The sequence below is a fragment of the Phyllobates terribilis genome, unplaced genomic scaffold, assembly GCF_046119375.1.
Source record: "Phyllobates terribilis strain yellow unplaced genomic scaffold, ASM4611937v1 Scaffold_5__5_contigs__length_657084704, whole genome shotgun sequence".
Taxonomy (NCBI): domain Eukaryota; kingdom Metazoa; phylum Chordata; class Amphibia; order Anura; family Dendrobatidae; genus Phyllobates; species Phyllobates terribilis.
The window spans coordinates 80,613,961-80,629,001 of record NW_027362765.1 but is presented as its reverse complement, the minus strand read 5'-3'; positions in this window follow the sequence as shown (position 1 = coordinate 80,629,001).

Sequence of the window (15,041 nt, the reverse complement as noted above, 5' to 3'; positions counted from 1 at the left end):
ATTCAAAGGGATTATCCGGGACTTAGATTTTTTCCTATCGGGCCAATAACTTCCTACCTGTTCTGTCCTGGGACGATCTGTTCCATGTCAAAGTCATAGGGTACCTGTAACGGGTCTGGGAGGCGGAACCTCTGAGCTACTATACAAGGGGGCGGTCCTTGTAAGGGAGCGGGTGGCGACCAGGGAAGACGGGCAGGCAGTCACAGCAGGTGACCGGGACAGTCTCTGAGTGAACGGGCTGGAGGTCACGGCAAGTGACCGGGGCAGTCTCTGGATGAACGGGCAGGAGGTCACGGCAAGTGACCGGGGCAGTCTCTGGATGAACGGGCAGGAGGTCACGGCAAGTGACCGGGGCAGTCTCTGGATGAACGGGCAGGAGGTCACGGCAAGTGACCGGGGCAGTCTCTGGGTAAAGGGTTGGTACGACCTGTGGCGGCTGATGGTAGACGTGAGCTCCCAGGTGAGCAGGCGAGAGTCTCTGGATAAACGGGTGGTCACAGCATGTGACGGCGGAGCCTCCAGGAAGACCAACAGACAGGCGGCAGATGAGCGCTCCCAGGTGAGCGGGCAGAAGTCACTGGACAGGCGGGTGGTCACAGCACGTGACGGCAGAGCCTCCAGGTAGGCTAGCAGACAGGCAGCAGATGAGCGCTCCCAGGTGAGCGGGCAGGAGTCACTGGACAGGCAGGTGGTCACTGCACGTGACGGCGGAGCCTCCAGGTAGGCTAGCAGGCAGGTAGCAGATGTGCGCTCCCAGGTGAGCGGGCAAGCTGGTCCATAGACAGACTGACAGGAGTTGGAAGGCAGACCGTCGGACCTCAGGCAAGCAGGCAGGTAGCTGATGTGCGCTCCCAGGTGAGCGGGCAAGCTGGTCCTTAGACCGACTGACAGGAGTTGTAAGGCAGACCGTCGGACCTCAGGCTAGCAGGCAGGTAGCAGAATATCAGGCAGGAATAAGACAGCAAGCTGGCAGGAATCTGGCAGGTATCTGGCACTTAACTGGCAACGGGACCTGAGGGCTGAAGCAGAGTAGTGAACAGTGCAACAACATTGCTCGGGCACCTCCATTTTGGAGGAGGTGCCTTATATATGGTGAAGTCCTCCGGCCATTGGCCGGGGACTCCTTAGGACGGCGCGCGCGGCCCCTTTAAGAGGGAGGGAGAGCGCGCGCGCCCTAAGCACAGTGGCCGGGAAGGAGCGCGCGCTGCCAGCAGAGCGGGAGGAGGACGCCGGGCACGGAGCAGAGAGGTGAGGGGAACAGCGTCCCTGCCTAGCAGAGGGCAGGGACGCCGGCGCTACAGTACCCCCCCCTTTAGGCCCCCCCTTTTTTAGGCCAGACAGAAATTTAGCAAGGATAAGAGGGGCATGGATGTTCTCCCGGGGCTCCCACGTTCTCTCCTCAGGACCAAACCCCTTCCAATCCACTAGAAAAAAGGTCTTTCCTCTTACCCTTTTGGTGGCAAGAATGTTCTCTACCTCAAACTCGTCCTCAGCAGAAACCGGAGCAGGAGGCGTACCTGTAGACTTGGAAAAAGAGTTAAGAACCACAGGTTTGAGGAGAGATACATGGAAGGAGTTAGGGATCGGTAAGTTGGCCGGGAGTTTCAATTTATAGGCCACCCGGTTGATCTGACTGATGACCTCCAGAGGACCGATGAACCGAGGCCCTAACTTGTAAGAAGGTATCTTGAGTCGGACATATTTAGATGAGAGCCAGACTTTATCTCCAGGACGAAATTGTGGAGGATCCAGGCGTTTTTTGTCAGCGTGTCTTTTCATCCGTGTGGACGACTGAAGGAGTGCGGATCGGGTACTCTCCCAAATGGAGGAAAATTTGCTAACGAGAGATTCCGCAGCCGGGTTGTCCACAGAGGTGGAGACAGGAAAAGGAATCCGAGGATGCTGACCGAAGACTACAAAAAACGGGGATTTGGAGGAGGATTCGCTCACGTGATTGTTATAAGAGAACTCGGCCCATGGTAGGAGATCCACCCAGTCTGAATGATGGGCATTAACGAAGTGCCGGAGGTAACTGGTCAGGTTCTGATTGATCCGCTCCACTTGACCATTGGACTGTGGGTGGTAAGCGGAAGAGAAGTCCAGGGTGACGTCTAGCAGTTTACAAGTGGCTCTCCAGAAGCGTGAGGTGAACTGTACCCCACGATCCGACATGATGTGGAGGGGCAGGCCATGAAGACGAAAGATGTGACAAATAAAGTCTTTAGCTAGCTCGGGTGCAGACGGGAGGCCTGGCAGGGGAACGAAATGAGCCATCTTGGAGAAGCGGTCAGCGACCACCCAAATGACCGTACAACCGGCAGAGACTGGGAGGTCAGTTATAAAGTCCATTGCTATATGCTGCCAGGGGGCAGCAGGTACAGAAAGCGGAAGTAGGCGACCGGCTGGCAGATGTCTCGGAACCTTGTTGCGGGCGCAGGACACACAGGCAGAAACAAAGTCTATTACGTCCTTGTGCAGGGTAGGCCACCAGTAGTGCCGGGTAATAAGCTGGAGGGTCTTTTTCTGACCGGCGTGGCCAGCCAGTTTAGACGAGTGACCCCAGTGAAGGATCTTCTCCCGATCAGGTACTGATACGAACGTCTTTCCGGGAGGGAGACGATTTAGACTCACGGGAGCCACCTGCATTACTCTGGCGGGATCGATGATGTGTTTCGGATCTTCCTCGAGATCAGACACCAGAAAGGATCGAGACAAGGCGTCCGCCTTGACGTTTTTGTCAGCCGGGCGAAAATGAAGAACAAAATCAAAGCGAGCAAAAAACAAGGACCACCGGGCCTGGCGCGGGTTAAGTCTCTGGGCATGCTGGAGGTAAGCCAAGTTCTTGTGGTCAGTGTAAATTATTACCGGGTGAAGAGCCCCCTCGAGCAGGTAACGCCACTCCTCCAATGCCAGTTTGATGGCCAATAACTTTCGGTCTCCTATGGAATAATTGCGCTCTGAGGAGGAGAAGAGTTTAGAGAAGAAGCCGCAAGTTACCATCCTCCCGGAAGATGATTTTTGAGTAAGTACCGCTCCGGCTCCAGAGGAGGAGGCGTCAACTTCCAGGAAGAACTGCTTGTTGCCGTCCGGGCGATGCAGCACCGGGGCGGAAGAGAAGGCCTGTTTTAAGGAAAGAAAGGCCTCCTCTGCTTCGGGCGGCCACTCTTTGGGATTAGTACCCTTACGGGTGAGCGCGGAAATTGGGGCAGTCCGGGAAGAGAAGTGTGGTATGAAGAGGCGGTAGTAGTTGGCGAAGCCCAGGAACCGCTGAATGGCCTTCAACCCCTCCGGTCGAGGCCATTTCTCGATGGCAGACAGTTTCTCTGGATCCATTCGTAGGCCGGTCTGAGAAATAATGTAGCCCAAAAACGGAAGCGAGGTCTGCTCAAAGAGGCACTTCTCGTATTTAGCGAAGAGGTGATTCTGCCTGAGCCTGAGCAGGACCTGACGAACGTCCCTCCGGTGAGTCTGGAGATCCGGAGAGAAGACCAAGATGTCGTCCAGGTACACCACTACGCAGGAGTAGAGAAGGTCCCGGAAGATGTCATTGACCAACTCTTGAAAGACGGCAGGAGCGTTACAGAGACCAAAGGGCATTACCAGATATTCATAGTGGCCGTCCCGGGTGTTGAATGCCGTCTTCCATTCATCCCCCTGACGGATACGAACCAGGTTGTACGCCCCACGGAGGTCCAGTTTGGTGAAGATTCTAGCCCCCCTCAGATGATCAAATAACTCCGGAATGAGCGGAAGGGGGTACTTATTCTTCACCGTGATCTGGTTAAGGCCTCTATAGTCTATACAGGGACGGAGAGAGCCGTCCTTCTTTTTGACGAAAAAGAAGCCTGCTCCCCCCGGGGAGGTAGATTTCCGGATGAATCCCCTGGACAGATTCTCCTCAATATATTCGGACATCGACCGGGTCTCAGCAGCGGATAATGGATAAATACGCCCACGGGGAGGAGTAGTACCGGGTAACAGGTCGATAGGGCAGTCGTATGGTCTATGAGGGGGTAGTGTCTCTGCCTCCTTTTTATTAAAGACATCAGCATAAGACCAATAAGGAATCGGAAGTCCAGGTAGATTAGCTGGGGTAGGAGAAGGACGGACGGGATGGACGGGAACCAGACAGGTCTTATGGCAGTCCTGTCCCCAGCGAAGGACTTCTCCAGTCTGCCAGTCAAGCACGGGTGCATGTCTCTGGAGCCAAGGTAAACCTAGCAAGAGGGCGTGAGAGAGTCCAGGCAGAACATGAAAGGAGATACTCTCAGAATGCAGCATTCCCACCTGCAGAGTAATGGATTCGGTGATGAGTTGGATGGGGCGTGGTAAGAGACCCCCATCCACGGCAGCAACAGACAAGGGTACAGCCAGAGGTTTGGTGGGGATGCGGTATTTCTCTACCAGGGACTGTGAAATAAGATTCCCGGCTGCTCCAGAGTCAAGTTGGGCTAGTTCGAAATAACGGTTCTCCCCGCAGACAATTGTGACTGACAGCAGCAGAGATGGAGAGGATTTATTCTTGTCTAGGTCGACCTCTCTGAGCGAACCTAGACACAGGCGTTTCCCGACCTCTCTGGGCAGGCACGGATCCGGTGCTCCTTACTGCCACAGTAGAAGCAGCTCCCCTCGGCACGGCGTAAGTCCTAACGGGTTTTGACCATCTTGGTCTGGTCGACCTGCATAGGCTCAGGAGAGTGTACCTGGGGAGAGACGGAGGGAGTGACGGGTTTCTGAAAAGTAGGAGCTAGACGTGGAAACCTCCTCTCACGGATGACCTCTTTGGCACGCTCCTGGAACCGTAGGTCAATCCGGGTGGCAAGAGTTATTAGGTCATCGAGAGTGGTAGGAATGTCCCGACCGGCAAGTTCATCTTTAATACGGCCGGACAGACCCTCCCAGAAGACGGCTACCAGAGCGTCGTTATCCCAGGCCAGCTCCGAGGCAAGGGTACGGAACCGTATGGTATATTGGCCCACGGTGAGACTTCCCTGACGGAGGCGTAGCAGTGATGATGCGGATGAGGTCCTCCGTCCGGGTTCGTCGAAGACTTTCCGGAAAGCCGTGAGAAAGGCAGGCAAGTCGGACACCAGGGGGTCTCCTCTCTCCAATAGAGGATTTAGCCAGGCCAGGGCCTCCCCGGTGAGATGGGACATGATGAAGGCAATTTTGGCCCGGTCGGAGTTAAACTGGTGGGACAGGAGTTCAAAGTGCAGGGTGCACTGATTTATGAAGCCCCGAGCCTGGGCGGAGTCGCCTCCGAAGCGAGGAGGTGCAGAAAGCCGGTGTCCGGGGTAGGATACCATGGTATTAGTGGACAGCGGAGTTGCCGGATTGCGAGTCCTGGCACTGGCGGAGGTTGCTGGCGGAGCAGTCAGAGTGTCCAGGCGAGAATTGACATTCCGCAGGTGACCCAGGATGGACTCCTGTTGGGACCTCTGACGGGACAGTTCATGACACAGGTCCGAGAGCAAGGGAGCTTGGGTCCCACCGGGTTCCATGGCCCGAGCAAACTGTAACGGGTCTGGGAGGCGGAACCTCTGAGCTACTATACAAGGGGGCGGTCCTTGTAAGGGAGCGGGTGGCGACCAGGGAAGACGGGCAGGCAGTCACAGCAGGTGACCGGGACAGTCTCTGAGTGAACGGGCTGGAGGTCACGGCAAGTGACCGGGGCAGTCTCTGGATGAACGGGCAGGAGGTCACGGCAAGTGACCGGGGCAGTCTCTGGATGAACGGGCAGGAGGTCACGGCAAGTGACCGGGGCAGTCTCTGGATGAACGGGCAGGAGGTCACGGCAAGTGACCGGGGCAGTCTCTGGGTAAAGGGTTGGTACGACCTGTGGCGGCTGATGGTAGACGTGAGCTCCCAGGTGAGCAGGCGAGAGTCTCTGGATAAACGGGTGGTCACAGCATGTGACGGCGGAGCCTCCAGGAAGACCAACAGACAGGCGGCAGATGAGCGCTCCCAGGTGAGCGGGCAGAAGTCACTGGACAGGCGGGTGGTCACAGCACGTGACGGCAGAGCCTCCAGGTAGGCTAGCAGACAGGCAGCAGATGAGCGCTCCCAGGTGAGCGGGCAGGAGTCACTGGACAGGCAGGTGGTCACTGCACGTGACGGCGGAGCCTCCAGGTAGGCTAGCAGGCAGGTAGCAGATGTGCGCTCCCAGGTGAGCGGGCAAGCTGGTCCATAGACAGACTGACAGGAGTTGGAAGGCAGACCGTCGGACCTCAGGCAAGCAGGCAGGTAGCTGATGTGTGCTCCCAGGTGAGCGGGCAAGCTGGTCCTTAGACAGACTGACAGGAGTTGTAAGGCAGACCGTCGGACCTCAGGCTAGCAGGCAGGTAGCAGAATATCAGGCAGGAATAAGACAGCAAGCTGGCAGGAATCTGGCAGGTATCTGGCAGGTAACTGGCAACGGGACCTGAGGGCTGAAGCAGAGTAGTGAACAGTGCAACAACATTGCTCGGGCACCTCCATTTTGGAGGAGGTGCCTTATATATGGTGAAGTCCTCCGGCCATTGGCCGGGGACTCCTTAGGACGGAGCGCGCGGCCCCTTTAAGAGGGAGGGAGAGCGCGCGCGCGCGCCCTAAGCACAGTGGCCGGGAAGGAGCGCGCGCTGCCAGCAGGGCGGGAGGAGGACGCCGGGCACGGAGCAGAGAGGTGAGGGGAACAGCGTCCCTGCCTAGCAGAGGGCAGGGACGCCGGCTCTACAGTACCGCTCCTGCTGGTGAATCTCCTCCTTCCGGTGACTTCATGTTGACAAATCAGTTTCCTCTCTTCTGCTCTGCTATGTCGACAGGGTGTCTCTGTCGATTTCATGCTGATAGACAGAAGACTCCCTGCTGCCAAACTGTAGGGAGCCAGCTGTCGATCGGCATGATTTCAGCAGTGATGCCCCATCGACAAAGCAGAGTGGAAGAGAAGAAGGTGCTCTGTCAACGTGACGTCACCAGAAGAAGGAGAGTAGCCGTCCAGCAGTCCATTACCGCTCTGAACTGGGACAGATCATCACAGGGCAGAATAGGCAGGTAGTTAGCTGTTGATGTGAGGTCAAAAGAGGCACCAGCCGGAGCCAGGGGGATCTCAAAAGGGCAGAACAGTCAGATAGTTAGCAACTACCTGCTTAGCCCAATAAGAAAAAATAGCTAAAGTCCTGGGTAATCCCTTTAACTTTCTTCTACTAGGAAGTTACTTGCCTCTTTAGCAGTGGCGTTACTAGAGTCTCATGGGCCCTGGTGCAAAATTTGGACCTGGATCCCCACCTTCATGTTAGCCTTTATAGCGTTTCAGATCCTATAAAGACACACGTTTAAGTGTCCCCATCATGGCACCTTCCTTTAATTATGTCCCCTTCCTGTAATAATATCCCTTATCCTGGGCACCTTTCCGTAATAATGTCCCCCATCCTGAGCCCCTTCCAGTAACAATGTAGCCAATTCCTTAGCCCCTTCCTGGTATAATCTCCCCTCTCCTGGGCCCCTAACTGTAATAATGTCCCCATCCTGGCTTTTTCCTGGAACAGTATCCCCCATCCTGGTATAATGTACTCCATCATGTCCCCCTCCTTAGTTTACTGTCCCCCATCTTATAATAATGTCCAACATCCTGGGCCCCTTCCTGGTATAATGACCCCCATCCTGGACCCCAAGGGTCCCCCTCCCGCACAGGCCCAATCATTATGCCCCTGCTCTTTAGTGTCACCTACACGTAGCCACCCCGTTAGTTAATATGCAGAGTAATAAGGAGCTTTGAATCATGACTAGGGATTTAGTCAAACTAGAGTCTTCTCAAAGAAGAAGGTGTAGCCACCTGTAGAGAGCTGTTTCGGATTCTTGCTCCTCATCAGTACTGAGCAGAGCACTTGTTGGCTGAGTACTGTTTCTCCTTGTGGAGACCCTCAGCTGGCGTTGGGAGTCTTGCAAACTAGACAAGGCTCCCTGGGAAAAAGGGCATGCGTATTAGGTCTCCAATAGGAGTAACAGATTGCATAGTAAGTCAATGTCCAATATGATAGTTAAATTATATAATTTATTTTTCCAGTGAGCATTGAAAGACCCCCTACAACAGTTTGTGGTCTCCACAAGGAGAGATGATGAAGGGAGATACTATAGTATATAGGAAAAGAAAAGAGGCAACATAAAAATCACCAAGAGTAATTTATTCAAAGTTTACCAGGAGGAATAGCAAGGTAAAATAACTTGCCATTTGGGAAAACAAGTATATGACGCGCCCCCTGGGCAGTGTGTGTAGGGGAATACCCGGAGCCGGGTCTCTGTGTAATGCTGGGGGTTGTAGTCTCCGTGGCGGCGACCCGGTCCCGTGGCTCAGGGTGGTCAAACCAGTGGCGGATCTGTTTCTTTGGTTTTGTAATGTTTAAATGTCCGACTACGCCACCCGTGGATCACGGTCACTGAGAACCGCCGCTGCGGGGCAGACCGCTGAGGCTGGTGTTGTGTGCGCAGCAGAGGGTAGTATAACTCCCCACGGAAGGAGTATAGCCTCAGGGCAGCGTCTATAGATGGTGAGGGTTGTGGTGCGTGGGCGCAGCAGAAATGACTCAGAGTCCGTGCAGTGCAGTTCAGGGTCTTTACTGTTGGTAATGAAGAAGGCCCTGCCGGGAGTACTGGCTAACATTAGAGGCCTGCTCAGTCTGTGAGCGAACAAGAGTCCTCCTGGCCAGGTGGAGATATAGGCCTTCCCATCTGACTGCACTCTTCCTGGCTACCCTGCTGTAGTTGTGTAGTAGCCCACGTCCCTGAGTGTACCATGTGGTGCTCACCCGTATGGCTGGTGACTTGGGGCCTTTGGTGCCTTCCGCTCCTCGATGGCGGTGCCGGTCCCTTGCGTGTGACCGAGCCTCCGGGCTTTCTATGGCCAGAGGACCTGAAATCCCCTGCCAGGTGGTTTCTGCTGCTGGATGTGAATATCCCCACAGCCTCGGACTCCGGTGTCCGGTTCTCTGCGTCTTCTGCCAGGACGAGCTCTGCTAGCTTCTAGTCCCTGGTCTTCAGCTCCTGGCTCCTACAGAGCTCCTTGCTGCTGCTCTGTCCCTTCCTCTGGAACTAGACTAGACTCAACTCTCTAACCCCGCCCCAGATCCAGTTTATAAAGGGCAGGTTCCTCCCCTCCCTGGACTGGGGCAGGAGGTGTGGCATGCAATGATGCTTCTGACCAGGAAAACCCATGCTCGCTCTCAGACATGGTATTTCTACCACAGTGGCAACCAGACCCCTGGGGTGCCACATTCCCCCCCCTAGTGAATTTTAGTACTCCGGGACTAAACATAACTTTCATGAAAACATAACATAACAGGGTATAAGTAATAACACAACATATATACAAGAAGTTTAATCTTTATAGGTCACGGCGCTTCCGCTCTGTCCCTTCCTCTGGAACTAGACTAGACTCGACTCTCTAACCCCGCCCCAGATCCAGTTTATAAAGGGCAGGTTCCTCCCCTCCCTGGACTCAGGCAGGAGGTGTGGCATGCAATAATGCTCCTGACCAGGAAAACCCATGCTCGCTCTCAGACATGGTATTTCTACCACTGTGGCAACCAGACCCCAATACATCTGGAAACCTTACAGACCCACGGGTTATTCTCAAAGAAGTTCTGCTCCATTCATTGACAATGAGACTGTCAAAGATAGCCTAGTACAACATTCAGTTTTCTCCAGCAGTCTCATAGACAATGATGGGGCAGAAGGCAAGCATGTGCACCTCTGCAATATTCAAGACATAACTGCAGAGCCCGATTCTTGGGGTTCCAGAGCTCCAATCTCTGGATCATTAATGGTCCCAGGGGTCAGACTGTCAGAGCCCCAGAGATCAGCAAGTTTTGGGAAATAACCCTTTAGATAGCTGTTGATTGTCTGAAGATCATCCAGAATCTGGTCTTCTTTCCCTAGCCTTCTTTAGAAGTCAGTGGAGGTAACTAATCCTTCTGAAATGTCTTAGTTTCACCTAAACCACTATTTGTCTTCCAGTCCAGCTTTTATACACGCTGACCGCGCTCAGAGGACGCATGAAAAAAGATTATTTTCCTGTCAAAAACGAACAAACTGTCAGCAGGAGAGATCAGAGTACATTTTAATGAGCTTTGCAAAAGAAGAAAATAAAGTGATAGAAGCTTTTCACCCTCGACGTGGGCTTAAAATAAATACATCCTACCACAGCTGATTATCAGAGGAATAGAAAAAGAGGAAAGGAGAAGCTTAATACACAAGTAACCCAGTTCTTCATATTCTTATTGGAAAACACAGCCCAGATTTTTTAATGTTCTCCACTCTTTAAAAGGTATCTAATTCCACCCTTAGAAAAATAAAACATTGGGTGTTCCTGCACCTACTAAGCAGCTCAACTGAATTTGTGAAAAGCGAAAACAGCTCCTTCCATTGAGGCACCAAGTTGTTGGCAGCAGATCCTTTAAAGGGAACCTGCCATGAGGGTTTTACACCTCAAACTAATGGCATGTATGAAGGGGTGCTTTTTTGCTGATTATATCCATACCTTTATTGAAGAAATCCGTTTTGTAGTTTCTGAGAAATCCAGTGTTGAAATTGTATGCAAATGAGCTGCAAGTGTTTCAGGAGGGACATTGCACTTGCAGTTCTCCTGTGGCTCATTTGCATACAATTTCAGAGCTAGATTTCTCAGAAACTACAAACATATTTCTACAATCAAAGTACGGATTTAATCCGTATGAAAAAGTCTGTACATACATGCCATTAGTTTGAGGTGTAAAATCCTAATGACAGTTTCCCTAGTTTCTTGGTGCGGCCTCCATGGATCAGATTTGTTTTTCCAGCACATCCCATGGATAGTCAATTGTATTGAGATCTAGGAAATTTGGAGATAAGTTATCACCTTGATCTGTGTCATGTACCTTATGCCGTTCCTGACCAACCATTATCCTGCTGAAAGAGGCACTGCCATTAGGTAATCCTGCCACCATGAAGGGGGGTAAAATACAATGCAAAGGTAGTTGATATGTGTCATATCCACATGATGCCAGAACACACGGTTTCCAGCAGAACATTGCCCTATCACACTGACTCTGCCGGCTTGTCTTCTTCTCATAGTGCATCCTGGTGGCATCTTCTCACACAACTGGACGTCCACATGATCAAAAAATGTTAATACCAGACCAGGTCACCTTCTACCATTGCTCCATGGTTCACTTCTTATGCTCAGGTGCCCCTTTAAGGCACTCTCAAAGGTGGATAAATGTCTTTATGGGTTTGCGCCTGTGACTTTTTAATCATTTTTTGCTTTAGTCACTCTTTTTGTGGGAACAGACCAGATGGGCCAGCCTTCAACCCCATGTATATCAGTTAGTGTAGGCCAGAAATGTCCTGTCACTAGTCCACTGATTATCTCTCATTGGATCACATTTCTTAGGTATCCACCTCCTCTTACCAGGAATACCCCACAAAGCTGTGGTATATTGGGAATGTCCCACAACACCTGCTGTATGCAAGGAACCAACCCCAAGACCTGCTGTATACTGGAAATGACTCGCCCCCTGTGCCGTGGGGCACCCGGAACCGGGCTTCGGTGCAATGTTGGGGGTAGTAGTGGCAACCCGATCCCGTGGCTCAGGGTGGTCAGAACAAATGCTGTGGCAGTCTATTTGTAGGGTTTTGAATGTCCGACTACGCCTCCCGTGGATTGCGGTCAGGGATGACCGCCGCTGCAAGGCAGACCGCTGAGGCTGATGTTGGTATGCAGCACAGGGATAGGATAACGCCCCACGGGAAGAGTGTAGCCTCAGGGCAGTGTAATAGGATGCTGGGGGTGATGGTGCAGGCTGCAATAATAAGGGTTCAGAGTCTGCTTCAAACAGTCCAGGGTCTTATTGTAGTTAGTACTAATGACCCAACAGGAGTACAGGGTAGGAATGGGCCTGGGTGTCTGAGAGCATTCGGGCGAGCCCCACTGGTCTGGGTGAGTGGGTAGGCCTACGTTCTCTCTCTGCCCTTGCTGACTATCCCCCTTTTCGTGGTGTGATAGCCCACGTCCCTGAGCTGGCCGTGTACTACGCCTGTATGGCTTGCGACTCGGGCCTTAGGTACCTGTTGCTTCTCCGTGCTGTACCGGTCCCTCTGTGTGGTGGAGCCTCCAGGCTTTTCAGGCCAAGGGACCTAAAATCCCTCGCAGGTCTGTTATCTGCCGCCGGGCTTGCAACCCTGACAGCCTCGGACCCCATTGTCCGGTTGTGTAGTTCTCTCTCAGCCAGGACCGCTCTCGTCGCCTCTGTCCCTGGCTTGCTGTTCCTCCTCTGCCTCCCGGACTCCCCAGCTGCTGCTGACCTGTTCCTTTCCTCTGGGAACCCTTCTGGATGCTTCAGAAGTGGGTCCTGGTCTCTCTAACCCTGCCCTCAGTTCCAGCTTTTATAGGGGCAGCCTGCTCCCCCTACTGGCCTGGGACAGGAGGTGCTGCATGCTAATGGTCCCTGACCAGGGAACCTCCCTCCTGCTCTCAGACACAGCCTTTAATATTTGTGGCATCCAGGCCTGGTGTGACACATTCCCCCCTAGTAAATTTTAGTACTCCGGGACTAAGCAAGAAACACAAATACAGGGTATAAATGCATGACCATAAACACAACAGGGAAAGAAATAACAAACAACACCACATATTGAGTTCTTTAGGTCACAGTATGGTCTGTGACCGGGTGTCCATATCACTAACAAAAGAAGAGGGTCACAGTATGATCCGTGACCGGGTGTCCATTTCACCAACACAACGGGAGCCTTAACCAGGTGGGGGTCTGTCCTTGCCCCGAGTCCTCGACAGTCTTTCTTCATTCCTTTGGTTAGGCTCCGAACATATTTACAAGGAAGTCCCGGTTACTCAAAGTTCATAACCTGTTAGTCCATATATCTAGAAAAACTGGGAAAACAGTATTAATAACCAGGGTACAAACATAAAACATTAAGTATATACACTGTGCATTTAGATCTTCCAGCGAGCTGGTATTTGACCCCTTGTGCTCCGGGTTGACCTCCGTAGCCCACTGTCTGGTGGTGGTCTAACCTGGGTTTCCCCACTAGTATTAAGGGTACAGCTAAGAGCTGGGTTTACAGGCAGGGCAGGCAGCTGTCTGTGGGTTCTTTGGCTTACCGCAGGCATGGCAGGCTCACTGTCAGCAGAGGGTTGACTCTCCTGGGCTGCTGGCATGGGTTCTTCTGCCTCTGGGGCTGCTTGTTCTTCTTGTTCTTCCTGCTCTCCTGTAGGCTCTTGCTGGGTAGGCTGAAGGAAGTGTAGGACGGGTACCACTATCGCGTCATTTATCCGAGTCCAGGTCTGGGGGAACTCCCCGAGAACTGTGCTGATCATTTCTTCCTTGTCCTCTGCGGGTTCAAGGTCATCTTGATCTTCACTTGGACTCCGTAGTTGCTCGGGGCACTGTTTTAGTTGGTCTCTGGAGACGGTGCTAGTGGTTTCTCCTCCATCCTTGGTAATCACACATACCTTCGGGTTGTTGTGGTCGGATTGCAGTACTGTGTACGGGTCTCTCTCCCACTGGTCGTCCAGCTTGTGAAACCTTCTCTTCCGCTTCAGGACCTGCTCTCCAGGTTCCAGGGGACGAGCAGGGGCGTGTTGGTTGAAGAGCCTCTCTTGCTGTTCTGTCGCTTGAGCCAGACTCCTCTCCACACTCTCCTGTACCTTCTTGTACTGTAGCCGCCGTTCCGTATCCCAGTCCGCGTCTGGGGAGGTGTCCTCGGGTGTCAGGACTCCCATCTCCAGGTCTATCGGCAGCTTACCTGGTCTTGCGCGCATCAGGTAAGCCGGGGTGCAATTTGTAGCATTCACCGGGATATGGTTGTACAAGTCAATCAGGTCTGGCAGCTTCTCCGGCCACAGGCTGCGTTCTTCCAGGGGCAACGTCTTGAGGAGATCAATTAAGGTATTGTTCATTTTCTCACACAGCCCGTTGGTTTGCGGGTGGAAAGGCGTTGTCCGGATCTTCCTACAGCCGTAGAGGTTGCAGAACTCCTGGAAGACTTCCGCTTCAAACGCTGGACCTTGATCTGTCAAGACCTGTTCCGGATACCCGTGTGGACGGTAGAAGTGTTGCTGGAAGGCTCTGGCCGCTGTTTGGGCTGTCAGGTCTTTAACAGGAACCACCACCAGGAACCGGGAGTAATGGTCCACAATCGTGAGGGCATAGACGTAGCCGGACCGGCTTGGAGCCAACTTCACATGGTCCAGAGCTACTAGCTCAAGAGGCTGCCTGGTGATGATGGGCCGCAAGGGTGTCTTCTGGCTGGTACGGTCCTTCCTTCTGAGGTGGCATGGGCCGCAGTCCCTGCTCCACTTCTCTATGGCCCCTCTCATACTGATCCAGTAGAACCGCTCTCTCAGTAGGAACTCCAGTTTCTTCCACCCGAAGTGTCCCGCTCTGTCATGGTAGGCCTCCAGGACCATCGCTGCATCTCGCCTTGGGACCACTATCTGCCAGGTCAGCTCGTGCGTCCGGTGGTTGACAAGCCTTCTGCACAGCTTACCCTCGTAGAGGAATAGCCTGCTTTTCTCCTTCCATATCTGCTTGGCTTCCTCTGGAGCGTCCGGGCCAGGGCTAGCGTCTGCCTGGGTCAACAGGTCTTTCACCAGGCGTATTGCAGGGTCACTATCTTGCGTTTCAGCCCAGCCGTGGTGGGGTAAGGGGTTGAACATGACGGTGGTTAGGTCTTTGCCTCTTACCCAGTGTGAATACTGAGTGGCCCCATACCGGTGGAACGCAGGGAGCTCTACTTCCTCCAGCTCTTCCGAGTCTTCTTCTCCTTCAGGTAGGTGGGGCATTCTTGATAGGGCATCTGCGTTGGCGTTGGTCCTGCCTGCCCGGTACTTGATTGTGAAGTCATAATTGGATAGCCGGGCCATCTACCGCTGTTCTAGGGCACCTAGTCTTGCATTGTCCAGGTGTGTCAGCGGGTTGTTGTCCGTGTACACAGTGAACTTTGCGGAGGCCAGGTAATGCTTAAACCGTTCTGTGACGGCCCACACCACTGCCAAGAATTCTAGCTTGAAGGAG